This window comes from Microtus ochrogaster, chromosome 8 (assembly GCF_000317375.1).
Source record: "Microtus ochrogaster isolate Prairie Vole_2 chromosome 8, MicOch1.0, whole genome shotgun sequence".
Lineage (NCBI taxonomy): Eukaryota > Metazoa > Chordata > Mammalia > Rodentia > Cricetidae > Microtus > Microtus ochrogaster.
Genome location: NC_022015.1, coordinates 2,478,914 through 2,502,720, shown reverse-complemented (window position 1 = coordinate 2,502,720; position 23,807 = coordinate 2,478,914). Strand labels below are relative to the sequence as shown.

The window sequence follows — 23,807 nt, the reverse complement described above, 5'->3', positions numbered from 1 at the left end:
AGCGGTCTCACTGGCCCCAGGGGTTCACTTATTCCACAACTCAGATTCCTTTCCCAGGGATAATGTTTTAATATTGTTGACTCTTGTGCCAGCTTTCGTATGCATTGAGTGTGAGTGTATATGAATGGATATAAGTGTCTTCGTATGTGTCTAAATCTATGTCCGCATGTACTTTCCCACCCATGTGGTAGAAGGTGTTCTTAGCTATCTCCCCATGTACCAATATATCAGTCTTCCTTATACGGTGGCCCTTTAATACGGTTCCTCATGTTATGGTGACCCCAACCATAAAATGGTTTCTTTGCTACTGCATAACTGTAATTTTGTTACTGTTATGGGTTATAATGTAAATACCTGATATGCGACTCTGTGGAGTCACAGCCCAGAGGTTGAGAACCACTGTCTTAGTGGCCTTTCCCCATGGTTAGAACAATAGCTCCCTCCTCCTTTGTTATGGCTGCACCCCATCTTCTTTTATGGCCCCCACGTAGTGCTCATTTATGTCACTCCTAATCCCCTTGCTTGTATAAACAATGCTGCAGTGAGTAATCACATACATCTGTCATTTTCCAAGTGTGGGAGTTGTTTATAAAATAAATTCCTAGAAGTAGAACTGGGTCAAAGGTCACGAACCTCACAACCTTGACGGTGCTGATGTGTCCGCTCTAGACTCATTCTGTGTTGCACATCCACCAAGTGATGTTTTACAAAATGCTTGGAATTGAAGTGAGTTTGAAAAAGTCACTCTGTGACTGCTTTGGAGTCCGGCGAAAGCATTGGGCCTCTACCAAGAGAAACAGGACTCGAGCGTTGGCTCCGAGACTCACAAGTCCATCCCGGCCCCTGGCTGAAGAGCCATGGTGGAAGGGATGGCAGATGGCGAAGAGGAAGGAGTTGAAGCTGGAACACCTCAGCTCACATCTGGGCCCTGGCACCCAAGGCGGCAGAGCATCCGAAGGTTGTTCCATTTCTTTGAGCCTCAGTTTTCTTTGCGGAAGTTTGTTAAGACACTTGCGAGATAGACACGTGCTTTCACGAAAAGTATTTCATGCACAATTAAGAATACAGTGGGTGTTTACTAAGTGGCTTACACACATACAAGCGTGTGCACACACTCAGAAGCACACAAAGCCTTAGGCTCCATTTTTAGCCTCTGGTCACCAGGGGTTCCTGTAATACCCTTCAGAGCAGCGGTTCTCAACCTTCCCAATGCTGGGACCCTTTAATACAGTTCCTCATGTTGTGCTGACCCCCAGCCATACAATGATTTCATTGCTATGTCATAACTGTAGTTTTACTACTGCTATCAATCGTAATGAAAATATCTGATATGTGACCCCTGTAAAAAGATCATTTGACCCCCCAAAGGGGTCGTGACCCACAGGTTAAGAACCACTGCTCTAGCGCAGCATGTCCCAAAGTTAGGGATGCTGAGAGTCACAGAGGACCTTAGTTTGGATGAGATGCCTGTGTCTTGTTTCAGACTCAGGTCTATGACATTCGAATTTCTGGAAGAGGAGTCTAGGGCTTCTAAGTTCAGGCTTAGAGATTTGAGTCATTTTGAGGTTGGCAGAGCAGCCAGCCCGGTCAGTGTTAGTAGTTTGCACGTGTGACCTTGCCAGTGGGATGCACATCCACAGACAGATGTGGGTTCCCAGGGAAAGAGTGATTCGTGAGGCCAACGGACAGATTTGCTAGGCAGCGGGAAGCTTACTCAACACCCAGGAGAGAGGCCAGGACGGTGTGCCAGAAGCAAGCCTGGCACGGAACCGGCTGGATCCAGATTAGTTTAGGAGCACCTGCTCTGTGACTGGCCTGTGGCTAGGGGCTGGAGATGGGGCCGGTGCGCATCCTGGCAGAAGAAGGCCGTGGGCCTTCGAGCTCCAATTCCTCATGCTCTTACTCAGGACTAAAAGGTAATGGCCAGGACTGGAGTTCTCAGGGTTTAGCAAGTAAAATGTCTGGTTACATTTGAGCTTCAAATGAATAACATGCAATCTTGTGGTACAAGCATGTCTTCATGCAGTATTTGGGGCATCCTTGTATGAAAATAATTACATTTTATTTATTATTATATGAAAATTTGAGTATCCTGTGGTTATCTGCCTGGGCCACCCAAGGGCTTCGCTGTTGAGATCTCTGACTGCAGAAAGGGTGGTGGAGCCCCCATGTGGTTGTCTTAGGGTTGACGATCTGTGCCTTGGGCGCTGTTTCGGAGGAAGGTGAGGAACAAGCATGGACAGGGTGTGGACTTCAGAAGAGAGGCAGGCTTCTCCACCTGAGTGGAGGGGTGTGGTGGGGGCAAGAAATTCATCCATGCTGTTTTAGTACCTACGAGACCCTGGCCCACAGTGCCCTGATTTTTCATTATTATTCCATTTCAGAGACGGGTAGACAGAGGGTTTGCCATCACTACATCACTGTTAGGTGGACTGGCCCCTGGGGCTGCTGCCAGGCCTGGAATTAGCTAATCCCCTTCACCATGCCCTTCTTCTCTCTGGCAATTCTGAGGGTTTAAGATGGGAGTAGCCTCCGCCCCCAAATCCCTGGGACAGGAAACATTCCCAGCTTCTCCTGGCCCTGGGCCAGGATCTTATCTAGGCTCTCAAGCTGGCTGGACACTCAGGGGTGGGAGGCTGCTCTGCATATGTCCCCTTCATCCCCCACTAGCGAGGACAGTGTCCGGCATCTCCAACCACCCCCCTAGGTACTGCCATAGGCTACAGGGGTACCCCTGCAAGAGCCCAGGATAAGGGGCTACCACTCAGGCTCCAAGTTCCTTAAACCCCGAGACTGAGTAAGAGGCTTCTTCTGTCTTTATCCCCAGAGCCAGGCTGCAGGGGGCCTGGTGGATCTCTGATTCCCAGTCCCAGCCCCTCATCCCAGCCCCTCTCTGAGGAGGAGGCAGGCAGCCGGGGCTCTGCAGCCAGAGCTTTTCAGCTCAGAGCTCTGGAGCCAGATGTAACATTGACCTTAAATGGTAAAAGCTCCCCAGAGTGAAGAGAGGCTGGCCAGGGAGGAAAGGGGAATAACTCAGTTTTAGGTAAGTCATCGCTATTGCCTAGAATAACCTGCCTCTTCAGCCCGAGGGAAGCAGAGAGGCGCCTTCTCCTCCTTAAAGGTACAGGGTGCTGGTATGGGGGCACTTAACTTTAAGTTGCAGGGGAAGTGGCTTGGTTGGGTGCTATTTTAGCCGAGTATTTTTATTGTTGCTGTCTTAAGTTTTAAATAAAAAATGAAACACGCGATCCTCACTAAATCCTGCCCCTTCTCCTTGCTGCTAGAAAAAGCATGTGCAGGTTGGGGTGAAGATGGGGCTTCTCCCCGAGACCCTCACCCTGGTTTTCCTGTGGGACCTTTGTGGCAGTAGAGTAACGCGGGTCAGGGTTGTGCGAGATAGGCAGGGTGGGCTTTCCTCCCCGGGACTTCCTGTGTCTCCGCTTTGTTGCCCCTCAGGTCCGTGTATGTGAATGGCCGTTAAGTCCAGCCGTCTCCATCCTTGACTCTGCTCCGTTTCTATGCGTGACCTTCCTGACCTGTGCTCTGCTCACAGCTCCTGTTTCCATCTCTGACCCCATTTCTCTTTTTGTACCTGTCCCCTAGCCCACCATATCCTGCACCCCTTTGTGGCTCTCTGTGTGTGTTCCAGCCTGTACCCCTCCGGAGATCACTGGAAGCTATTTCTAGAGTGAGTGGCACTCAGACAGGCTTTCCCAAAGGGAAGGTAGCGGAGCAAGGCCCAGGAGAGGCCCAGCTGCTGGGCTCCCTTCTGCGCAGTAAACAGTTGTAAAAGTTGGAGAGGCCTCGGAGTCTGCATAAACAACAGCATGGCCTGGGACCCCTGGCTGGCGCTCCTGCCGCCACAGGAGACAGCTGCAGCTCTTTAAACACTCTTCAAGCAGCTTTGGGGTGGCAGAGGAAGCAAGGCAGCCCTGAATTTGGCTGAGCTTCATTCTGCATGGAGCAGGAGGAAGCTGCCAGGGCTGCCAGTCTGGAGCTTAAGCGAGAAGGGACCTGGAGGAAGCCCCGTCCCCCCAAAGAGGTAACACATTCCAGTTGGGCACATGCAGCTACCCATTCCTCGGTTCAGTGGTTTGCCTAAGCCACGCAAGAAGGGTCAGCGCTAGGATTTGAAAGCCGGTCTGCGTGGGTTCCCACCCGACCGCTGTGAGTGCCTCTAATACTGGCCTCTGATTCTCAGCTGAGCAACAACACAAACAGTTGTTACATTTGGCTCACAATTCAGTGGCATGTGTGTACAGCATGTGTGTACATGTGTTGGAGGTGGCTGTTTGTATTCAAGCCTCTGTCTCCTCCCATATGCGTGGTAGTGAGTCATTGCCATGCAGGCACCCTTTATGACCCTCTGGGAAGGAAAACCGTGCTAATTGCCCCAACACGAACAAGACATTGCCTATAATGCATTTTCTGAGCCATGGAGAAGTCGCACAACTGATTTATCCGCAGTTGACCATCTCTAGAGGTTCTGCTTTTGACCCCCACCCATGCCCCATTCACCTCTGCTGGGCCCTGTTTCTTGAGAGAACTGTGGGAGGAGCACAAACCTCATGCTGTGACATGAAGTGTCACATGACCCCACAGCCTTGCTAGGACATACATCTGTCCCTCACTCAGCTTTACAGGTCGGGGCACTAGGGCTAGAAGGTATTTAGTGCCACCAAGTGACCCAGTATCTTAGGTAGGTTGATATTCCCATGGGATTCCCAATCCCCAATAGGCCCAGGGGCTCTTATTTTGGGGATAAAGCATTCTGGGAGTTCTTGGGAGGAAACGAGATTGTTTACATGACAAATGGGCTCCAGCAGTTAAGAGACTGAGTCTATGAGACAGAGTCCACACTGTGTGTTCCATAACAGAATGAGCCTACTGAGTGCCCAGAGCCAACTGTTTTTGAATGAATGGACAGATGGAAAACGTCTAAGGTTTTCCTGGTTAAACAGCACGCAGGTTTGTTGATCATGTAAACAAAGATCCGATGGTCAGATTTTGCCGTCTGGAGGATGCTGGAGGGGAGGCTCTGACTAGCCCCCTCTCCTTACTGTGTCAGCTGAGTAGCCCCACAGGGCCACTGGGCTACTCCATCTTCATTGTGACTTGACAGTCTGTTTAATGCCCAGGGTCCAGATGGAGACATAATAACTCTGTCCTTGCAGCTTCGGGAGCTACCTGAGTCAGAGCAGGGAGATGGAGAAGCAGGTGCTGGTATAGTAAGGGCAATAAGGGCAAGGATAAAAGGAAAAGAAACAGGCGTTAACTGAGTTTCTGCTGTGTGCTCCGACCTAGTCCAGGTGTGCTCTGTGAGTCAGGGCTTGTGTTCTAACCCAGGGTGTTGTAGCTTAGAGGCACACGGTTCTACTAGTGGAGAAGGGGTGGGGTCTAGTTCAGGCAGCTTCTCTCTAGGGTAGGGCTGCTTCTGCAGTAGATGTAACCCTCCCTGTAGTTAGTAACTCAGGTCCCAGGGGTGCTGCTACCCAAACAGCACCAAGAAGAGAGGAAACAGCAATCAAGAAGAGAGAAGGGACCACCATAGCAGCTCTGTGGACTGTGTGTCAGTATTCAGATGACTGTACTGGTCTGTCCTTGAGGTCCTGACAGGATAAGTCTCCAACTGCAGCCACTAAGAGCACTTTCTGTTTCTGTTTGCTATATTCCCATTGAGAGGTGGACCTTACCCACGCCCGTCTCTTTCTTTCTTTCTCTCTTTCTGCTTCTCTGCCTCTCTCTCTCCTTGCCTCTCTCTCTTCTCTTCTTCTGCTCCTATCTCCAGAGGCTGGCCTCTCTTCTCCCCTCTCTCTTTTCCCATTCACTTCCCCCAATAAGAACCCCCCCACCCTAGCTCTGTCTCATGATGTCTTTCTCTTGTGCACTGCTTTTTTTTTTTTTTTTTTTTTTTTTTTTAAATTACAGCACTTTGGGCTTCAGATGACAGCCCTGGTCAATCTCACGTGATGGACCTTTGGACCTGGCACCTGAGTTGAGGTAGCTCTTGCCTGTGGCCTTGGGCAAACCTTGCCCTCCCTGCCAGGGACTTCTCTAGGGAAGACAGAAAGCCAGTGACAGTCAGACAGAAAAGCTTCCCCAGACAGTGACAGTGCTCAAGGGGGCTGGAGAGATGGCTCAGAGGTTAAGAGCAGTAGCTGCTCTTCCAGAGGTCCTGAGTTCAATTTCCCAGCAACCACATGGTGGCTCACAACCATCCATAATGAGATCTGGTGCTCTCTTCTGGCTTGCAGGCAAGACAGTGTATATGTAATAAATAAGCATTAAAAAAAGGGGGGGGGTGGCTGGAGAAATGGCTCAGAGGTTAAGAGCACTAGCTGCTCTCCCAAAAGTCCTAAGTTCAATTCCCAGCAACCACATGGTGGCTCACAACCACCTGTAATGAGATCTGGTGTCCTCTTCTGGCCTGCAGGCATACATGCGGGCAAGAACACTGTATATAAAATAAATAAATAAATAAATCTTAAAATAAAATAAAATTTAAAAAAAGTGTGTGAGGACTGGGCTTAGGCACAAGATTGGAGCCTTCAGCATTCCATCATGGATTAGGGAGGGGCTCACAAGGTCCTGCCCTTCCCTGAGGAGCTGTAGGCTGTTAAGAGTTGTGTTGGAGTCAATCCCTTCATCAGTGTAGCTATTAAGTTGCCTATACTCTAGTAAGTAACCCCCCCATGCTTACACAGACAACCCTAATTAACTCAGCGGCTCAAAAACAAATGAAAATAAAATTAAAAAAACCACAGAAGAAGAGGACTAATGGAGAAGTGGGGAAGCAGGAACAGGAGGGATAAGGGAGAGTACTGAGGGTGAATATGATCACAGTTCATTTGTGTGTGTGTGAAATTGTCAAAACAATCTTAAATTCAGCCAAATGTCTTCTCAATAACAACATGGTTAAATAATATAATTAAAGTTATTACTACAAAACGAAGTGGCTTAATCAACACTGGTTACGTATTGTTTTCCTTTATTTATAATTTCTAGTCAGTTATTTTCTGGTAGTTACAGTAGTTTATGCTCCTGCTAAACTTTCTTTGGGAATACAGAAACAAGTATAAAAACGAAATTCAGAAGTAAGTATCAAGAAGAGAGCCACTTCAGAATTCCGTCATTCAGAGATAAATATCGCTATTATTATGGTATATTCCTTATTTATACAGTTTTACCATTCAAGGACTGTGCAGGCCAAGACCCTGCTTAGCCATTGAGATTGTGTGAGATTAGGCAGCTTCAGGAGATTCTTCTATGAGCTCCTCTCCGCTCCCATCTCCTCCATTGCCTTTCTTTGGAGATAAGGACTTGGGTAGCCCAGGTTGGCCTCGAACTCAACAAGTAGCTGGAGATGGCCTTGAACTTTTGATCTTATTCCTCAGTGCCTGCCACAACTTTCATGCACCACAGCTTATCAAATAGAGCTTCCAAGTGTTCTGGGTGCCATTGTCATTTTTGTCAACTTAACACAAACTTAAGGGTCCCTGGGAGGAAGGAAACTCAATGGAGGAATTGCTCCCACCAGATTGGCCTGCGGGCATGTCTGTGGGGGCGTTTTCTTAATTGCTGATTGATGTGGAAGGGTCCCCGCATGGGCAGTTCCATCCCTGCGTGAGTGGGTCTGGGTTGTTTAAGAATGTAGCTGAGCAAGTCACAGGAAACAAGCCAATAAGCAACATTTCTCTGTGGTTTCTGCTTCAAGCTCATGCCTTGAGTTCCTGTTTTTGTTTCTCTCTGCCCAAGTTGCTTTGGTCATGGGTTTATCCCAGAAAGCAAACTAGAACACTAGGCAGTCAGCCTACCAATTGAGTCATATCCCAGACCTATAGATTCTTTACATTGTCCTATAATTTATAAGGCAAAGACCTCGAAGGGCTTTGTAGCCTGATTTTTTTTTTTTTTAAAGCTGCAATTCCACTGTGATCTTTTCTCTGCGTTAGTAACAGTTCTTCGATCTTCGAGCCCAATGGTTTTGCAGTGGCTTCACCGTGCAGTCATGTTAGCCATGGCAGTTCCGTCGGCAGCCTTTCTGTTAGCGGTGCTTGCAATGTGGGTTTCCCTAGAGGATTACCCGAGGAACACACATGAGGTGATGACTTTCCCACGTGTTTGAGAGCTCAGTTCTCAGAGCTGAATATGTGCTGTGTGGCCTGAAACTTGGGCTGTTCTGCAAGATGGCTGCCAGTGGGGTTCTGGGCAGCTTTAAGCACAGACAAGCGCATGGTTAGGACACAATTTCTAGATCCTCTTGGTCTCCTGTGCTAAGGAGGGATTCTGTGTTTGAAGTCCCGTGTCTGGGAACGAGAATTGCTAAAGCAGATAAGCCTGGGAAGATCAGGAAGTGATCACCCTGTGTGAGCCCAGCGTGCCTTAAATAGCTTTCTTCTGTTTCCTTGCCTCTCTTCTTGGTAAATTGAGAACAGGCCTTGGCGTGGAACTTTGGTAAGCAATAGCTGGAATGGAATTACTGTTTTATTGCATTTATAGCTCTCTCTCTGTGTTAACTGGTACTGATGTTTTGTCACTTTAGATAGGGCATAGAGTTTCCCCTTTAAATAAATGCAACAGTAGTTGCTGGATCACCGAATGCCTGTTGTGTACTGGGTGATAGTCAGAGCTTCACCAGCAGTGGCTCACGAAGCTGTCATGACAACCCTTCCAGGCAGCTGCTGTCGGTGTCTTCAGTGCACAGATGAGGCACAGAGAGAGAAGGGCAAGGAATTTGCCCAACAGCATGCAGTTAGTAGGTGGTAGAGCCCAGATTTCAACCTTGGTTCATTGCTGACAAATGAATATTAATAGATGAACAGGCATGGCAAAAATGATCAGAGTCATGTGCAAAGGATCCAACTAGCCGATAGCTTGTGGGACAGTAGGTACAGTGCTGGCAGTGTTGGGGAGCTCAACCCTGTGAGGGAGGAGCATGCGCACTGCTCACAGCCTGCTGTAGAGGGGAGATGCAATTCCCAGAGTGGCCTCCATGGGAAGGGACACACAGCCACAGTCCGTTTGCCTGCTGACACACTGAAAATTAGGTGGTTCCAGAGGCTCCTGGGTCAATAAAAGCAAGCTAAAGACACACAGCATAGACCTGTTGTATATGTGTGGTCAGGTGCACACCGAGCCTCTGTGGAGAAGTGGTTCTGTGTTGATCAGCTCTGCCCTCATGGTCATGTGGAGAAATGGCACCTTGTGCAGAGGGCAGCATGGTGCTCTTGGCTAAGCAAGTGGCTCTCTCATGGATCAGACATATATTTTGAACTCTGTTTCCTCTCCTACGGTATGGATAGTGTCTACTCTGTGAAGGCGAATCCCTCAGCCTATTGTCTGTGTTCAGCCACCATCTGTTCCTCTCCAAAAGTCCCAAAAAGAAGACTCCTGCTCTCCATCTGAGGTTCTTACCATACATAACCCTGTGTCTTGTTCTCACTTGTGTAGACAGTTTAAGGCCAGCAGGGGATCACTGTCCAGAGGACTACCTTTGAACCCTGGTAGAGTCTTCAGAAGGCCCCTGAGGGCACCTCCCTCCTTTACTCCCTAAGGCCTGTTGAGATTCAGAGACTAATCTCCCTGATATGGTAGGTAAAGCTCCTATGGGAAAATAAAGGTTATGGAAGCCTGAGGCTTTCTAATAGTGCCCATGGTCTTAATCACTGTGCTATTGCTTTGAAGAGACACTGTGTCCAAGGCAGCTCATAGGAAAGGAAAGCTTTTTACTGGGAGCTGGCTTACAATTTCAGAGGCTTAGTCCATTAGCATCATGGCAGAGGGCATGGTGACAGGCAGAAGTGGTGTTAGTGAAGTAGCTAGGAGCTACATCCTTATTCACAAGCAGACAGAAAGAGAGAGAGAGAGAGAGAGAGAGAGAGAGAGACAGAGAGAGAGAGAGAGGGGTCTGGCTTGGGCTTTTGAAACCACACAGCCCACCCCAGTCACACATTGCTTCCAACAAGACCACAACTACTCCATCAATCCCACCTCCCAATCCTTCTAATCCTTTTAAACAGTGCCACTTCCTGGTGACTAAGCATTCAAATATATGAGCCTATAGAGACCATTCTTATTCAAACCACCATACCCAGAGGGGAGGCAGGGCCCTTTAAACCTCAGAGCTGGAGGAGCTACCACTAATTCCATAGGGAAAGATCAGGGGAGGGGTTGAGCTGTCCACAGGAGCATGCTTCTGAGCTCCATTGGAATCCTGCCCTCAGTGGAGCCAGCTGGTAGTCTCACCTCTCATGCAGCACAGTGTCTGGCCCATACCTGGTAGCAAAGGTGTTCCTTCAAGAGACATGAGCCCAAGAGATAGGGGCTGCTTGTTGAGAGACTCTGAGGTTAACACAATCATATGGCAGTGGGAACCTCAGTTCCTGCCTTTTCCACTTCCAGGGTGTTTGATTTCTTGCCTTCAGCTATGCCTGGTAGAGGACTTGTGTAATAGAAACATACCTTGTATAAGACTTGCTCCAACTAGAAGGGCTTAGACTGATTTTTTTGTATGTATGTTTGTACATATATATGTGTGCATGATATATGCTTGTGTATATGTTCTTGGACGTGTGTACATATAAGTGTGAAGGTCAGATGTCAACATTGGATACCTTTTGTCACTGTCCACCTTATTTTTTTTGAGACAGGGTCTCTCACAATTGGGACATCTGAACTTAAGTCCTTTTTCAAACCCTTACTCAGCTGTCTCTTCAACCCCTGGTTTCTCCCTGCTACAATCTAAGTTCTATAGAGGCAATTCCAGTTCAAAATTAAATGTTTTCTTTAGCTACTTCTTTTGGGTTACTTCTGGGTTGCCGTTTTTTTTTTAGCAGCATGTATATGTCATATCTGATATAACTCATGCCTCATAAAATTCATATGTTAGCCATCTGTGATCTGTGGTGTTTTGAATGGGATTGGCTTTATAGGTCCACAATTTGAATGCTTGGTCCCAGTTGGTAGAACTGCTTGGGAAGGATTAGGAGGTGTGGCCTTGTTGGAGGGTATCACTGGGGGTGGGCTTTGAGGTTTCAGAAATTCAGCCTCTCAGAGTCTCTTTCTCTGCCTCACAGCTGTCTTTCCAGATGTGAGCTTGCAGCTGTTGCTCTAGTGTCATGCCTGCCTCCCTGCTGCCGTACTCTCCATGATGCTCGTGGATGCCAACCCTCTGAAATCATAAACTCCAAGAAAACTCTTTTATTAGTCATGGTGTCTTATCATGGCAACAGAAAAGTAACTAAGACACCATCTAAGGTTGATAGGAGCCAACTGATTCAGGAAGGCTAGATCACTTAGCCAGGACCACACATCTAGTTACTAGTCTTTGTTCTTTGAAATAGGGTCTTGCTGTGTCTAGGTTGGTCTAGTACTTTCTGTGTAGCCCAGGCTGGCCTGGAACTTGTAGCAATTCTTCTGCTTTATCATCTGAAGTTTTAGGATTACACATGTAAGCCACTGACTTAGCTACTAGTGAGAAGGTAAACCAAACAAACACCACACTCCCAAGTCTCCAGCTTGTATCCCTCTGCAGCTTACACAGTGAGACTCAGAGCAGGGGAGAATATTGAGCCTTCTGTTCCTACTCCTTCAAGAACCAATCCCAGAAGGCCCCAATGCAGTTGATCAAAACAGAGGCTCTGACTCTTGGAGCATGAATCTGGGGTACCTGCATCCCCACTCCAGGCCTGCTTTACTCTGTCCCTCTCCTTTGTCTTCTTTCAGTGTTTGGCAATCTTTGTAAGGTCTCATCATCTTCCCCATGATCAAGCCCCTTCTATTTGGGAAGCAAACCCAAGTCTAACCTTCTACTGGCAGGAAATGCCATGTCCTGCATTGTGAATCTTGCATCACTGTCTACGGCTCATCAAGATTTTTGCCCTAAGAGTTTATAGGCACTTTCACAGTTAACGAGGCAGTCAAAAGTAACAATCAATCAAACCCCAGCTCCACAAATTGCCTGTGTCCTTGGACAAAGCCCTAACATCTTCCTGGCTCCTTCCCCATATAATTATGTCCATAGCACTGCTTAAAGGGTCATTGTGAAGAGGAGGAGGAAATCTAAACCATTGCACATGCAAACTGGTCATCCACATACTGAGGAAAGGGCTCAGAGGGTAATGTGCTTGCTGTAAAGTGGGAGAACTTGAGTTCAGACTCCCAGTTTGACGATACAATCCACCAAAGTGAGAAAACGTGGCCACAGGAGCAGCTTGGGGCTGTGGCAGCAAGAGAATGAGCTACTCGCTTACATCTGGGCAGATCAGAAAGAGAGAAAGGGGGACTCTGGTGTGCAGTTGACAGTCTCCTTTCTCCCTTTTATTAGTCCAGGACCCAGCCCATAGGGTGGTGTTGCCTGCATCTGGAGTGGGTCTTCTCTGGAAATGCCCTCATAGACATAGACATAGGTGTGCCTCACCCGTGCCCTACGTGTTTCTTAACCCAATCTGTAGATGGAAGTTTCTGTCCTGCCCCGTCCCACAGCCGTTCAGTCCCAAATAAACACACAGAGGCTTATATTAATTATAAACTGTTTGGCCCTTTGTTCAGGCTTGTTACTAATTAACTCTCCCAACTTAAATTAACCCATAATTCTTATCTATATTTAGCCTTGGTACCTTTTCTCAGTAAGGCATTCTCATCTTGCTCTCTCTGTGTCTGGCTGGTGATTGAGTCTCTGCCTTTCCTCTTCCCAGAATTCTCTTAGTCTGGTCACCCCGTCTATACTTCCTTCATGGCTACTGGCAAATCTGAGTTTTATTAAACCAATAAGAGTGACAAATCTTTACAGTGTACCAGAGCATTATCCCACAGCACCAATCAATTTAACAAGAGCGACTATCATAGAGATAGAAATTGTGGTGGTCATGACAGTTATCTTTCAATACAGGATGCATAATGCCACTACTGGGAAATAGTTATGAAATAATAAGGAAGTTTATTTGTTTCTATTTTTTTAAAAATAAAAATAAAAAATGGTTTCCAAGTGTTTTCCCATGTTCTGTCAGGTTATCTTGTATTTCTTTTTTTTTGTGTTTTGTTTGTTTTGTTTATTTTTGGAGACAAGATCTTGCTGTGTATCCCAGGTGGGCCTTGAACTCGTGATCTTTTTGCCTAATCACCCAAATGCTGGAATTCACCTGCATGCTCTCTTGTCCTGCACAGATGAGACTATGTACCATGAGGACTATTTCTCTAGAGTGCAAACCTAGCCTGGTCAGACTCCAGAGATTTCTTCTCTCAGAAGAAAGATCTTGAATAACCCAGCATGGGATCAGCAGCAATTGTCAGTGGTCAGGATCGTGGGACACAGATGTGGCTATGGAGAATCAGCTTAGGTCATCTGTGGGTCGAGACCTCTTGGGGGTTGAATGATCTTTTCACAGGGGTCCCGTATCCTATATCCTGCATACCAGATATTTACATTCCGATTCATAACAGTAGCAAAATTCCAGTTATGAAGTAGCAACAAAATAATGTTATGTTTGGTGTCACCATGTGAGGAATGGTATTAAAGGGGAAACTGTTGAAATCGAAAGTGTCTTCAAAAGAGGTTTTGTCTTGTTAACTTGGTTTGTTTTTTTCTGGCCCACCTGCTAAGCTTCCTGGCTCCCCACCTCAGCGCACACACAGAGAGCGGAGTCCATCACATGTGGGAATTTTACCTTTAAGCCGTTGGAAGGCAGCCTTATTTCCTTGCCCTTGTCCCTGTATGGCCAGTGTAAACAGACAGGTTTGGTGTTCCAGGACTCCCCTGACCCAGTGGCAGACTATTTCTTAGTTCTTCTGGGCCCAGGGAAAGCAGGTGTGGAGGTGTTGGGGATTTCATGTCTTAGACCCAAGAATGCTAGGCAAGTTGTCCCCACACCAGTGTTCTTAGAGTTTGGGAGGCATCAGTCATTTCTGCACACACAGCACTGTCTCAGAGCTCAGAGAGGAAGGCTGCATTTGATGAAATCTATAGGGCTGTGTTTTATCTGATGACAACAAGAAGAACAACAGAAGCCCTGTTATTATAACTCTAACAGCTAGCATTTATTGAATGTTAGCTAAATACGGTGCCTGATGCATCACCTATATTAATTCATATTTGTGCACTCTATGAGGTAGTTAACAACATGATTTCCATTTTAAGAAGCTGGTGGAAAGTGTCAGTGCCAAGGCCACATTGCCCTTGGCTGCCAAATGCATACAGCACACTGACAACTAGACATTCTGCTCGAATCCCAGAACCTGGGAGGCAGAGGCAGGCAGATCTCTATGAGTTTGAGACCAGTGGGCTACACAGTGATTTCCAAGCAAACCAGGCTTATGTCACAAGACCCTGTTAGGAAGAGAGAGAGAGAGAGAGAGAGAGAGAGAGAGAGAGAGAGAGAGAGAGAGAGAGTAAGAACAATAGCCAGGATGAGGGGGAAGGGGGAAGTTAACACTTGGGAGTTGACTAGGCCTGGAGGGAAGTATAGTTGAGTTAGTAAGGTGTCAAAAAGGTTTTCCCAGGGGGCTGGAGAGATGACTCAAAGGTTAAGAGCACTTGCTGCTCTTGGAAAAGACCCAGGTTTCGTTCCCAGCACCCACGTGGCGGCTCACAACCATTTGTAACTCCAGTTCTAGGGGATCCAACACCCCCTTCTGGCTTTTGTGGGCACTGTATACACATGGTGCATCTATGCACATGCTGGCAAAATACTCATACCTATAGTAAGAAACAGAACAAAAGTTAGCTCATTGTAGGTTTCGAGAGAGGTACTAAGAAAGGGTGATTCTGTGGCAGGTTGTTCCTGGGCCCTTGGCAGGCAGGGGATGAATGGATGAGTGAGAGTCCCAGGTCTGAAGAGAGTGAGAGATGTTCAGTGCCCATCCCTGGTGCCATTTCCTGAGAAGAAATGATGCTAACGTAGAAGAGGTGATCCCTGCTCCTAAGCCTGGCTCGCACTCTGCCGGTGAGCAAACTTGCTCTTTTCTCCAAAGGCTGGCTCCTCACGAGTAGACTGTTTATCCTGCAAAGGCCCAGGGATCAACCCGACAGTTGCGTGATTGAGGCCATCCCAGGGCAATAATTGTGACAGACACTGTGTGGGTGACAAGGAGGGGCCTTGCAGGTGTGTTTGAGAGCCAGCTGTTCAGGCTCATTCTCTGAAAGGCCCTGCAGTACCCCTGGGGACAGCTGGGCTGGCATCAGCTGTGCTTAAGGAAACATTTGCAGTTGGAGGGATGCCTATTTCCCTGTCGTTTTGTTAACAAGACGCTTGATTCATGCTTCAGTTTAGACAGCCACTGCGCAGATCAGAGCCAATGGTCTTGTTTTCATCCTTAACGGAGCTGTGAGAGCCTGGTTCCCTTTCCTCGTGCTGTAGGGTCAGTTTCCCCAGACTCTTCGGCTTTGGGAGCAGGAGAGTGCTCCTAGATCCTGGAGCTCAGTCCTGGGAAGGGATGGACCTTATAGGCATCAGAAGTGGAGGAGTCCAGCAGACTTTGGGTACACCTTCAAAGTTTCCAACTGGTGAGCCCAGGAAGACCCAGGCTATGGAGTGTGTGTGCAGTCAATAGATAGTCACACAACACCGGCTTTGACTATGTGTCTATAGCCTCCCGAGGACCACAGAACCTGCATGGGAGAGTTTTTTCTGAGTTGGTTCTTCAGAGTTCATTATCAGGCACGCTAGATGGTACAACCAAGCTCACCGCTGCTGGCCCTGCCCCCAGACTCTCGTTAGCATCTTGTGGACCCCAGGCACTTTTGTCTACACGGGTCTTTTCCTCCTTCAGAAAGTATTTACGGCTAGGAATGCAGCTCGGTCGGTTGAATATTTGCTTAGCATGTACAAGCCCTGTGCTTCTTCAATCCATAAAACCGGGAGTGATGGGCCACATCTGGAACCCCAGCACTCAAGAGGTGGAGGGAAGAGGATCTGGAGTCGAAGGTCATCCTCAGCTAAGGAGAGTAAAAAATAAAACCAAACTTACAAGTGTTCTTTTCTAGCCTTGTGGGAAGATAAATACATCTACTGAAACATGTTCTTTGACCTAAAAGTCCATTTTTTCTTCTGATTTTAAAATTGGAGCACTTTGGTGGGTCCCTGACCCTAGTCCTTCTGTGTCTGATGAAGAAGTTAGTCCTGTCCACATTACCTGTTGTTTTGAGTATCATCAGGAGACTGTAGTGCCAGAATCCCCTGGAATTGGGGACAGCTGCAGAGTCCTGAGGGCCGCCTCAGAAGCACAGTTCTGCACTCTGAACCTTCCCCAGGCCCTGGTGACAGTCTGCAAATCTGTTGCCTGGCACACTGAGATTGCTTGGGCCCCAGAAAACACACTTTCCCTCAAACCTCAGAAAGGAGTTTCAGACAGGAAGTCTGGTATGGACTCTGAGGAGATGTCTCAGTCAGTGTGCTTGCTGTCTAAGCGTGAGGACAAGTTCAATCCCCAGGGCCTACACAGAAAGCTAGGTGTGATGGCGTATGCTTGTAATGCTAGCATCAGGAGGAGGAGAGACAGGGAAATCCTTCAGTCTCACTGGATAGCCAACTTAGGCCTACTAGATGAGTTCTGGGCCAATAAGAGACCCTGTCCCAAACAAACAAACAAACAAACAAACAAACAAACAAACAAACAAGGTGAATGGCTCCTGACTTCAGACTCCACGTACACGCGTGCACATGTGCACACACACAGGCACACAGGTCCAATATGGAAGGTGTATCCAGTATTCAATAGACATGTAAACGTCAAACTTCCTGGATGACCTCTGTACCCTCCTCCTTTACGCCAGCCCCAGTGGACAAGTGAGCTAGAGGGGCATTAACCCTCATCTGGGTGAAGTACCAGTGCTCCGGAGCCATCTCTACAGGAAGCCAGTCCTCAGCCCAGGGTGACACAGGTCTAGTCACAACCCTAAGTGACTATTCCTCCTCACCCACATCCAGATACCCTCTAACCCAAAAGGCCTTAGGGCACCCCACGTTTGTGTTTTAAAGGGGCTACTTGGCCTAGAAAAAATGGCTTGACCAAATAAGGCTGGAAGACACTATGCCCTGTGTGTCCCAGAGATTTATGCTGTGCATATGTGTCCCGAGTACTCTGGCATGTCCTCAGGACTGGAGCCTCTTAGGCACCAAGATCCTCAGATGGAGTGGCACGTGAGCGCTTGCTCTTTGGAGCTGGTATCGTCACTTTAACATGCTTTGGAAAAAGGTAGGCTAGTGTTTGTGCTTGAATGGATGTGGGGCAGATCTCCCAGTACCTAAGGATCCCCAGCTCCTGCAGAACCACCAAGGATGTCCAGACCAGTTCCCAGAGCTCCTACTTGTAAGGCAGGTGGTGGGTAAGAATAGGGAATGCATGGACTCTGAGTGTGTGTGTGTGTGTGTGTGTGTGTGTGTGTGTGTCCTGCTTTGGTTTTTCAAGACAAGGTTTCTCTAAAGCTTTGGAGTCTGTCCTGGAACTCGCTCTTGTAGACCAGGCTGGCCTCGAATTCACAGAGATCTGCCTGCCTTTGCCTCCTGAGTGCTGGGATTAAGAGCGTGTGCCACCACTGCCCAGTGCTCTGAGTGTTCTTAACCCCCCTATAGCCTCCCATCATCTCTGAGACTTTGGAAACATCATGGTATTTCATGGAGACTCAGTTTCCTTATTTGGATGGCATTTGTCCATAGGAAGGTGTCTCAAGTGTCTCAAGCTTTAGGACTGTGGCAGGCCTCCTGTGATCAGGGAAGGTTGGCACTGTGACCCACCATCTCTTGCCTGTCTTATTTTTTGTCCCATGGCAATGTAGAGTACTAGGGCTGGAGGCCTGCAGTCCACAGGCTAGCAGGGCTCCCTCATATTGCTTTGGAGGTCACTAAGACACCTTCATTCAAGAACTGACTTCTCCCTAAGAAGGGAAGGTCACTCTTGGGACCAACGAAAGGTCAGGGAGGAAATCTGTAGAACTTTGGCTGAGCCATGGGCTGTCAGGGTCACTTTGGTAGAAGGCTGAGAAGAGATCACCCGGCTGGGATTCTAGAAAGTAGGGGAGCACTCAGGAAAGGTGCACATAATTGTTGGACCCAGGAGAAAGGGCAGGTTACAAATGAGATACCACCCAGGCCTGGTGGTGTAAACCTGCAACCTCAGCTACTGGAGAGGCTGAGGCAGGAAGCTTGTGAATCCAAGGCCAGCCTGGGCAGCTTAGTGAGATCCTGACTTGAAAGTAAAACATTGAAGGTGTGTCGGGGATACAGCTTAGTGGCAGGACACTTGCCTAGTGTGTCTAGGGTCATGTCCTGATTCCATCTCTAGTACTCCAAAATAAAATTTAAAACATAATAAGGAGGTACCAGCTGGCAGAGTGTCCGCAGAAGCCTGTGCAGCCCTGACCAGCAGGGGCTCTAGCCCTGACCAGCAGGGGCTCTAGCCCTGACCAGCAGGGGCTCTAGCCCTGACCAGCAGGGGCTCTATCTGAACAATGGTGATCTGAGAATGAATTCAAGAAAGGCCAACTATTTCAAAATGACCTTGGACAGAAAGACAGGTGGACAGGGGACCTGGCAATGGGGCGTAGAAAGGGCTGGGCTGGACTGTCAGTCTTGGCTGGACCTTCATGGCCGTGTGGTCTTGCCAAGTCCTTTCTGTGTCTGTAGGACAGACATAACAGTGTCTGCCTGGCGGTGTTGCTGTCTGCGTGTATTCAGCAGGAGACAGGAAATCCCTTGTACAATGGAAATGTTCCAAACAGAGAGACATTGGCATTGAAACAGTCCCCTTCAAGTAGCCACAAGGACAGGGAAATCATGATGAACCCGCTGAAGAGCCTTGGCCTCTCCTCTCGTGACGTCATCTAAACAGAGACTCCTTGTGCTGGTGACAATGAGAGGTGGCAAATGAAGTCACATGACTTGGAAGTTCCACTTTCAAGTGTAAACACAAACAACTGAAGATAGGTGTTCCAGCAAAAGTGGCTATGCTAATCTTTATAGCGGGGTTATTTCCAATGGCTGAGAGGCAGAAATCACCCACATGTCTACGGACTGATAAAAGGACAAAGTGTGGTGGATCCATACAATGGAGTATTACTCGGCTGTGGACAAAGAAGAGAGGTTCTGGTAAAGGCTGCTACACAGATGAGCCTCAAAACGCTTTTAGGTGAAAGAAAGCCAGGCACAAAATTACCTATTGTATGTTTCCAGAACAGACAAACCTGCAGATTCACGCTACCTTCCACCTTCCAGAACATGTCTGTTAGAGAAGTTCAGCCCCCACGGGAGTGGGATTTTACTTTCTAACCTTTATTCTTAGGAATTAAGTCACAGTTCCACGACAGAGAACCACCTAGACCGCTTCTCCAAGGAACCATTCATTTTTAAAGATTTATTTCATTGTTGTCATTATTATTATTATCATCATCATTATCATAATTTTTATTAAGAGTCTCGTGGAGCCCAGGGTAGGCTTAGACTCTCTATGTAGCCAAGACTGGCCTTGAACTCCTGATACCCCTGTCTGTACCTTCAAAGTTCTAGGAGCTTCCAAAGGGAACTCTTGCTGCTCCCCTAAGCCATGTAGCAGGTTAAAGGTCTCTAATGCAGTAACAACAAGTGGAAGACACAACTTGAGAATTTCCTGCCTGAGAGGCAGCTTGGGCAGTGCAGGGTAGAGAGGGCCAGGCAGGAGGGAAGCCCAGATGGAAGTTTGATCTGACAAAGGCATGCTGGGAAAGCGGGGATTTTTTTAGAAATAGCGACATCATGCCCAAGGGACTGGCCCGGCTTAGGATGGAAAGCAATTTTAGATGCTCTTAGGACTATTTTTGGAGCCAGAACCACAGTCGTACTGCTGCTTTAAATGGTGGATGCTTAGGGAGCCCTGTGCTCAAAGGCTGCTCCCCACGAGCAAGCTTTGGTGCAGCATGCTTGGAATCTGTAGGATCTTGCTCAGGCTCTCTATCCTGGGGCTGTTTCCTGTTTCTCTAGGGTACCCAGAGCTAGAAGCACCCAACACCAACTTCTCCAATCTGTCATCCTGGGAGATGACAAAGCCATCTCAGGCACACTGTGCAGCTTAGACTCGAGAGAAGTCCGAGCAGCTAAGCCTCGAGAGGAGAGAGAACAGGACAAAAAACATCCAGACACATCAATGGTCTTCTCGCCTCTGCTGAGTTGCAAGGGAGCCAACACTGGGTGCAGCTCACAGGTCACAGCCATTCTTCCTGCTGAGCTCATCCATCGCCAGCAGGACAGGATGACAGGTGATGTCCTCACTGTGATGGTCACGTTGGGAGCGGATGGACAGAGAGGTGGCCAGAGCGTCTTCTGGGGAGTTCTCAGCTGAAATTCGGCAGGAATGGCCTAGTGAGCTTGGAATAGCTCACAGTTCCATGTCCCTACTCTTTCCCTACAGCAGAGGATGAAACAGGTCTTGCTGTGAAATCTCTGTCTGTGGGGTAAATCCTGTCTCTGTTTATTCATAGAGACTTCAGGATGAGAACTGCACGACACAGTCCCCTTTTGTGCTCGTTCTCATAAAACTCATCTTTGTGTACACCTTTGCTGGCAGAATTCCAAGTACATCCCATGAGAAACAGTATATACCAAGAAGGAAAAAAAAATCTTATGTTGGAAGTGGTGTGCATGTGTGTGTGTGTGTGCACGTGTGTGTGTGGGGGGCATGGATAATAAAAACCCAGAGTCAGATATTGGGGTTCAACCTGAAGATCAGAAAAACAAAGCATCCAGCTAATGGCTCTTAATTTACCTCAGACTGAAATGGCAATTCTGCCTCCATGAATCCTCAGAATGAGACTGAGCCTGAGAGCTGTCTCCTCTTGTCTTCTATGCATCTCTAGTGCTGGGATTAAAGGTGTGTACCACTACCGCCTGGCTTCTATGGCTAACTAGTGTGGCTACTGGGATTAAAGATGTGTGCCTTCAGTGCCTGGTCTGTAAGGCTGACCAGTGGGGCTGTTTTACTCTCTGAACTTCAGGCAAGCTTTATTTATTAAAGTACAAATGAAATATCATTGTGTGTGTGTGTGTGTGTGTGTGTGTGTGTGTGTGTGTGTGTGTGTGTGAGAGAGAGAGAGAGAGAGAGAGAGACAGAGACAGAGATCGAGACTACACCTGGGACCTTTTTTCTAGACTGGATCCCAGCTTACACTAACCCTGCTTGTACTCCCCTGTCTGCAGTAACTTTGTTGCGTCCACGTCTCTTGTCCCTCCTCTTCTTTCAAGCTTTCCCTGTCTCTCCTTCATACCTTACACACGACCCCATCAGAGAAGCAAACTGCACCTCTTTTCTCTTCTCCTCTTCTTGCATTATGTATGTTTAGAGATTTGGATACTATCTTATCTAATGTCTTCTATCATTTATGTTGGCTCAGTTCTGCAGTGCTGGGGAATGAGGACTTGCACAGACAGGCACTGTCACTGAACTTGGGGCCCAACCCACACCTTTTGTTTGAGGAAACTTCCCCAGAAGTAAAATACGGATAGGGTCAGCTCGCATACTCTCCCTCTCAGGTTTTAACCCAGCTTTATTAATTTGTAATCCATGCACCATATAATCCACTGATTTCAATGATTACAGTGTTTTTCTAAAACACATTCAGAGTTATGTTGTCATTATCACAATCTACTTCATTAAAGTCAAGAAACTCCCTTCATGTTAACAGCCACTGTTGATTCCTATCCCCTGCCCCGCCCACTGTTTATTCCTTCTATCCCCCTGCCCTAAGCATCCACAATTTACTTTGTATTCTGAAATTTCATATGAATTAAGTCATACAATATGTCTTTTATGACTTATTTCTTTCATTTAGAATACTATTTTGAAGGTTCATCTTTTCATTTGTTATTTTTAATTAAGCATTGTGTGGGAGGGGTTAAGTGCACATGAGTGCAGTACCTGTGGAGGCCAGAAGAGGGCACTGGATCCACCTGGACCTGCAGTTATCAATGGTTGTGAGCTGTTTGATGTGGGTGCTGGGAATTTGAACTCAGGTCCTCTGCAAGAAGAATGTGTGTGCTTAACCACTAAACCATCTCTAGCCCTCTCCCAGATGCATGCATAGCCTAGCATGCACTTGTTTTAGACTGAGTAGCATTCTATTGTATGATTGGACCATATTTTGTTCAGCCACTAATCAATTAATAAGCATGTAATGTGTGTTCACCTTTTCACCATTGCAGGAAAGGCTGCTGTGGATGTTGTACATGTGTTTTGTGTAGACATAGATTCTTTTCTCCTGGGTAAATTGAAGGAATGGAACTGATAGATCAGTGTGGTTCTGTTTAGCATTTAGATGCTAAAGCAGTGGTTCTCAACCTGTGGGTCACGACCCCTTCGAGGGCTGTATATCAGATTTCCTGCATATCAGATATTTATATTATGATTTATAACAGTAGCAAAATTAGAGTTTTGAAGTAACAACAAAATTTTATGGCTGGGGTTACCGCAACACGAGGAACTGTGTTAAAGGGTCGCAGTATCCGGAAGGTTGAGAGCTGCCGCTGTAAAGAACCACCAAAGCGCTGTCCCATTTACTGTTCCTATCAACCATACATGCGCCTTCTCTTTCCTGCGTCCTCATCCAATTTGCCGCCTGGCTTTGTGATTTTTGCTACTATAGTGGGTTTGAACCGATGAAGCACTCTTTAAATTGCATTTCTTTTTGAGATTATAATATAATTATACTATTTCCCTTTCCCTTTCTCCTTCCAAACCCTCCCATGGGCCCTTCCTTGTTCTCTTTCAAATCCACGGCCTCTTTTTTCATTAATTGTTGTCATATATATACATATATACATACATATATGTACACATTTAATATATATTACAAATATATATTATATAAGTATATATAATAAATATATAACTTCGATCTGCTCAGTCTATGTAATGTTACTTGTAGGATGTGTGTATCTTCAAAGCTCACCATTTGGTATCAGGTAAGTGCTATGAATGCTCTTCTCTGGAAAGGACCCTTTCCCCTCTCAGCATTCCTTAGCTGCCTGTAGATCTCATGACCTTTCCTTGTCTGTTTTGGCATGTGTATGGTTGCCATCCTTGTTTGGCTCGTATTTATGCAGTTATGAGTGTGAGCCTCCATAGGTGTAGTTTCTGCCACTTCTAGTGACAGCCCCACAGCAAACTCAACGTTCCTCTGGCTCTTATGATCTTTCCACTCCCTCTCCCACAGTGTCCCCTGAGCCTTAGGTGTAGGAGTTGTTTTGTAGTATCAGACCAGGTTCCATAACTGCATTTTGATTGGTTGTGGTTTTCAGTAATGGTCTCTGTCTGTTGCAAAGAGAAGTCTCTTTAATGAGGGTTGAGGACTACACTTCTTGTGTCTGGACAAATGTTTAGAATGCTGTCAGGTGATGCTGGTTTAGTAAAGTGAAGGCTATAGATGGTCCTCCAAGGTCCAAGCCTCCACTAGCAGTTGGTGAGGTTTCCAGTATCAGGCGTGGTTCTCTCTTGTTGAGTGTGTTGACAATGCATTGTTATTCTGGGTTCTATTTCCTTTGTGGTTGAGCATTTTTGATGGTGAACATTATTGCAGCTGGTCAATGAGTGCTTTTTAAAAACATGTGTGCTGGGAATCCAAACTCATATTCAGGCTCATATAGCTAGCATCTTGACCCATTGAGCTATGTCCCAAGCCCTAAGCCTTAGTTGGTCATCTGTGTATTCTCTAGAGATGACTATTCAAAAATTTCACCCATTTAAAAAATGTTCTTTTTAGCTGGGCGGTGGTGGCACATGCCTTTAATCCCAGCACTTGGGAGGCAGAGGCAGGCAGATCTCTGTGAGTTTGAGGCCAGCCTGGTCTACAA

General features: G+C 47.1%; 1 protein-coding gene across 1 annotated transcript in view; it reads left to right on the top strand.

The window, feature by feature from the left end:
• Positions 1 to 3,034: 3,034 nt before the first annotated feature.
• Mrvi1 (murine retrovirus integration site 1 homolog) overlaps positions 3,035 to 23,807 on the top strand; it is a 109,530-nt gene continuing 88,757 nt past the window's right edge. The window contains exon 1 of the mRNA XM_005351000.2: positions 3,035 to 3,121. The gene's annotated coding sequence lies outside the window, so the exon portion shown is untranslated. The remainder of the gene's footprint in view (positions 3,122 to 23,807) is intronic.